The sequence below is a fragment of the Rhinolophus hipposideros genome (genome assembly GCF_964194185.1).
Source record: "Rhinolophus hipposideros genome assembly, chromosome: 4".
NCBI classification, from domain to species: Eukaryota; Metazoa; Chordata; class Mammalia; order Chiroptera; family Rhinolophidae; genus Rhinolophus; species Rhinolophus hipposideros.
Genome location: NC_138050.1, coordinates 83,064,544 through 83,070,543, shown reverse-complemented (window position 1 = coordinate 83,070,543; position 6,000 = coordinate 83,064,544).

Sequence of the window (6,000 nt, the reverse complement as noted above, 5' to 3'; positions counted from 1 at the left end):
TAACTTGTTTCTTTTCAATGCTTGTGCTCTCCTGTTCAGTTTTAGATTATGTTTCTCTGTGGCTATCTCACTCCATTAAATATCCTGAGGGCAGGGAACATGCCTTTCTAGTCTTTAGTGCTATTCTAGTGTTGGATATACATTCATTTACTTCAACACACTAGTAGTATACATATTTTTAAAATAGATAGAACTGAACTTGCTGGCAATCATTTTTAGCATCAGCCGGCCAAGTCTTAGATGGGCTATTTTGGAGTGTCTTACATAAATTTAGAACAGGGATTGGGCCAGATTTTCTAGTTTGAATTATCAGTTCACCCATCAACACTTTTTTCAGCATCTACTGAGCACTATATCCTGCTGAAAATACCAAGAGATGGAAAAGCCAGCTCCACCTGCATACAATGAAGGTCCAGATGGGTGGCCCTCTTCCATGTTCCAATAATGATCTGTACTTACTTCTGTCACTGGACATCCTCCTTGTACTGCATGCATGTTTCCAGGAGCTCCTCGAAAGTTGGGAGTCTCTCTTATTCATTTGTATACTCAGCAACGAACATACTACCAACACATAGCAGATGCTCAATAAATATTTGTTGAATGAGAGAATGGGAGACACAGAGTTATAATGGATAAAAAAGAAGTACTAGATATTACGTTTATCTTCAAGGACCTTATGCGCCAGTTAGGGAAATAATTACCTAAATATTTTGACCGTAATGTCCTACACTTAATAGCTCTTCAGTGCATTTTAATGAATTATAATTAATAAAATGAGCGTCGATTTCTATATGCAGGAAAACGTTAAAACACTTATCAAGAAGTTTAAGTGGCTGTCTCTGTCCTGCCTATAGGAGAGCAATATCAGGTGTGAGGTAAAAACCTGTTCACAAATTCATGACTCAGCAGGTTGGGTTTCCTGCCAAATGTGTCTTAGAGATATTACTGGAAGCTAGACTGGTTGGTTGGTTGGATAAGGCTTCCCAAAGGAAGAAGGTCTTTGTCAAAAACTGCAAAATGTCTGAGATTTTACCCTATCTGCAAGGTGAAAAGTTAGTCTGCCGCATTTTCATAGATACTTGCAGAGGACACCAAATTCCTGGGTCAGAGGCTCCGGACCTTATTACTGACAGCACAGCAGGCAGCAGCAGGTCTGTGTTCAGTGATTCTCCTTGTCCTACAAGCCCCATAGGGGTGCTAAAGAGCAGCCCATAGGGAGGCTGTGCACGTTGTGGATTTACATCACAGCTGAAGAACCCTGAGCTAAAGACTCCAATCCTCTAAAGGCGCTGGTAGCAAACCCGTCCAATCTTTGTCCTGGAGGGTGACGTTCTCCTTATTATCCTGGTCAGAAAACAAATTGGTCCTCTCCCAGAAGAAGACGTTATCTCTGTTCCAAGGCTGTTTGCTATACAAACATCCTGCAAAGATAACCCAGAACAAAAGTTGTCAGTGCCCTTCCTCAGGAAATGAACAGAAACACGAGACCCATGGAGAATGTTCTTCCAACAGTCTTAATTTGGTTCTTGAGGTTTGGGTTTGATTGGATCAAGCAAATGGAAGAGAATGGATATTCTAGGAGAAAGAATTTCATGTGCACATATTTATTTCATCACAACCCTCAGTTTCTTAGAACAATACCTACTTCACAAGATTGCTGTAAACATCACGAGGTAATGTATGCATGGCAGGCAGTCTGGTGACTGACACATAGCTGGTACCAAACTGTTAGTTCTTTTCCATTTTTCCCAGAAGATACGGGATATGATTCTGCAGAGTGCCCTGATGTGAAGAAAAGGGGAGAGGCATTTAACTAGTTCATTTGCAAACCTTTTTTTGAACATCTACTATGTTCAAGACACGAGGCTAGCTATTACGCCTGCCCTCTTGAAGGTTAGAGTATGCTTCATGGGGAAAATGGAGGAGTAGAATTGTCTTGCTCCCACCAAGTAAACTTGTAGAAGGTACATCTCTAACATTTTATGGCAATTCCATAAAACTTTGAGAATTATTGAGACATAGGAGCATAAACCTAAAATGAGAGCAGAGAAATGTCAAAGTTCAATGGTGGCATATACCAGTCAACAAGATGCTTTTTCAGGATCATGTTGAAGATACTAATAATTGCTTCAGGAAGATTTCATGTGAACATTATTGGCATGTATGTATGACTGTTATATCATTTATTTGCTAAATATTTATTGAACATTCACACATGTTATGTATGGTGATAGATATTGGAATTCCAGGATCAAGAGCAGGAATTTCCTTGAAGGTGAGATGGCTCGCAAGTGACAAGGGAGTGATATTTTATAAGTTGGTGTGAACATTCATTTAACTCGTATATATAAATGAAGAGAAGTGTAAGAATCTGGAAGATACTGTGAATAAGGTATTCAGTTTAAAGATAATTATATTGTTGATTCATTGGACAATCCTAAATTAGACTTTGAATAGGAGACAAGGAAGTTGTTCAAATGTCTTTATCTGTGGAGAGGGTTCACAATTATTTGTAATATTACAGAACTTATTTATGCCTCAAATATTATTACTTAATAGTAATAAAATAATTTTTTTGCGAGAGGAGTTATAAAGACTATCTTTACTCTCGGTGGTGGGGCTTGATAATTTAACCATGATACTAAGCCTGTTTGATGCACTAGAATAGTGTATGAAAAGGCATCTCCTTTTTGGTTTTCTTGGAAGAACTGTGATAATAGTAATTTGTTCCTACCTCCTTTCCAGAGCAGGGCAGACTGGATTCCACTTAGTTGTCTAGAATCTACCTATGAGCTAGATTGTGAAAAATGGCACATGCTGTTTGACAGCTGAGTGATGGAGGCTAACCAGGAAAAGTGAACTGCATTTGAAATGAGGAGTTGAGGACATGGGTACGCAAGCTAAGCCAAAGGGAGCAGCATCCCATCTTCAGTTTTTATTACTAATGGATCATGAGATGGGCTTTAGCCAATGCTGAGAGTTGCTCTTGTATCTGAGGGCTTAGGGAAATGTTGGGTCCAGCAGTCAAATGACTAGAAGGACCTTAAGAACTCTCCAGCCGCCAATCTCATCCCTTCCCCCAGTGCCCTGTACTGCCTAGCTCGCTGCATTTCTTTAAGTTAAATCATACTTCTATGACTTGGCTTTTCCCCCACGGAGAAGAGATGCATTATTAGTAACATCTCAGAATGGATTCCTTTGTTCTGACCTGTGTTTGTGAGAGCAACAAGAAAACTCGGTACAAAATGTTGAAAGTCAAAGAAGAAAAGACGAGAAATCCCAGGTGAGAAAGCATCTTCTCAATTCCACACGTTGTTTTCCCTAGGGGCTCCCTTGTTAACCAGATTTACTGCTAAATCCCAACATAGATTCTAAAACCTTTCCGAACTGATGGAAGTGACAGTGCCGGAGTCATAATAATCCATCACAACAACTCTCTTCCTATCTAAGTCATGCTAGTGGCTGCTGCCTTGAAAGGTCAGATCGACACCAGTTTTTCCTGAGTCTGCCAGGCCCCTGAAGTCCTTGTGCAGTTGCATTTCAATGTAAGGGCAGCTCCATATATAGAGTGCCATTTTTGTGAAATCTAAGTAGTTTGTCTTTGTTACACACAAAATGCTTTTCTGTCTCTCTGAACTTGGCTCTGATTGATAAAGTCTTTTCCATTTCTATTAGGTAGACAGGTGAAAGCAGGTCTGGTGTGTATCCAGGGCCACAATGAAGCCTTCCTGAGCAGTCCTTGGCTACCCCTCCCCCCCTTCCCCTCCCCCCAGTTTTCGATCAGTAGACTTCCAAGGAAGCTTTCGTTCGGACAGTTCTTTGCTCCTATTTTACATGACGGTTCCCAGTGTTCAGCAGGAACAAAGATCACTCATATTCACATTGAGTTTATCAGAAGCATTTGAGAACAATGAGCTATTTTATGTTGAAAACAGAGACTTGAAAATTATCCATCATCCTTACATCTTCTCCCAACACATTCTCATCCTCAAGGGCTCCTTTCACTAATTAGCTATGCAAGTCTTTATACTAAAATTTAGCTACATGTTAATCTTTTGTCTTTATTGGTAGGATGTCTTGATCTTTCTCCCTTTACAAAGAGTATATGTTTATATTTATATAGATTATGCCTGTTTCCAAGAGTATATAAAAATAAGTTTATGGAAACATGAGGTCTGATTCCATTGATGAGAAAAAAAGTGCCTTTCACACTTGTCTAATCAGAATCCTTGGGCCACTCCTGAAATTAATCTGCTAGGTAAATCCAACTAATACAAAAGATAAAGTGAAGGTTAACATTTATGAAGCTCCTACTATGTGCCAGGTGGTATGCTATGGATTTTACATATCTCCACTTAATCTTCGTAACACTATGAGTATGTATTATTATCCTCATCCTACAAACAAGGAAAGAGACTTGGAGAGGACACACACATCAAGCTTGTCTGATTCCAAAGACTGAGCTTTCTACAAAACTATATGAACATTAGAGCCAAAAGGAATCTTGGGGATTATTTAGGATTATGGTTTTCCAAAATGTAAGATAAGTACCAAAGGCGGTGGTACACAAGACATTATACTTAAAAAGCACTAAATGCCAGTGATATTCTTTTCTTTTCAATGTTCTTTTAATCCTTCTGATAACTCAGTTCTGTACTGGTACTTCTTCTTTTCCCTCAAAGAGCAGGTCTTATTAGATTGGTGCAAAAGTAATCACAGTTTTTTCAATTATTTTTAATCTTTTAAACCACAATTACCACTTTTCCACCAACATAATAGAATCACAGATATTAAAGACAATACCTAGATAAGATATGTCTATTTTTTCTTTCATTGTTAATAATTTTTATAGCTACTTTCTTGCTAAGGCAAATGATGCTAGATTTTCATTTTAGTAGTGCCATTTTGTAGCATACAAATGTTTATTTTGAAAATAAATTTTAGATTTTTTAAGTGAGCCTATTTAAAAAAGATTTATCAACAATAATTCAGTGTTGGATTCCAGTCAAGATGGTAGAATAGGTAAACACCGTGCTTTCCTTGTCTCATGATCACATCAAAATTACAACTAAACTCCAGAACAACCTGATTCAGAATTGCCTCAAGTCTTGCTGAACCGAAGCCCTACAACTATGGATATACAGAAGTGGCCTCGAGACTGCTAGGAGGGGCAGAGATTCGGAATGGGCTGGCCCCACATCTGTGTGTGATCATTAAAAACTGGGAGGGATATCTCAGCTGTGGAGGTCCCCCCCTGAGAAGCAAGTGCCACACGAGGCTCCCAAACCAGGGTTCCAGGGAGGGGGAGAGAAGTCCCCATAATTTCTGGTTGTGAAAACCAGTGGAGATTGTGACGGAGTGAGACAGAGGGTGGCTGGAGTCCCAGATGCTCCTCTTAAAGGGCACACGCACAGACGTACCTGGACAGATTCACCCGCTCTGAGCTCCAGCGCTTGGGCAGCAGCTCCAAAGGCACCAGGGACATACAGGGAGTAACTGAGCTGTCTAGTTTCAAGCTGAGGGCTGGAGAGGCAGTTTTCTCCGAGTCAGAGGAGCTGGTGGAAAACAGTTCCTTTGTTGAGCCTTCCCTTTCTGGCATGCAGATGCAGGCAGACGCCATATTTGAGTTTCCATCAACCTAGCTAACACCGTTGGCTCCACCCTGTTGAGACCACGCCACCCAACTTCTAGGCACACCCAAGCCACTCTCAGTGGCTTTTTCCTATAAACCACCTTCCTTGGCAAATGCTAGACTGTCCTAAACTTTCTCAAAGGTTCTCAAAGGTTTGCTTGTCCCAAACAAGCAGCATCTGGCTTCGGCATGTCCTGTACCTCAGGCTGAGCAGTCCTAAGTGTGGCACTAGCGGCAGCGGGCCTTGGTTCCCAGCTTGGTCTTTCAAGGCACCTTCAAGCAGTGTGGGCAGTGGCCATCTGCAGATTGCTCTGTGGCTCATGACAGGTGGCCCTGGATAGGTCATAGGCTGTGGCTGAACATGACCT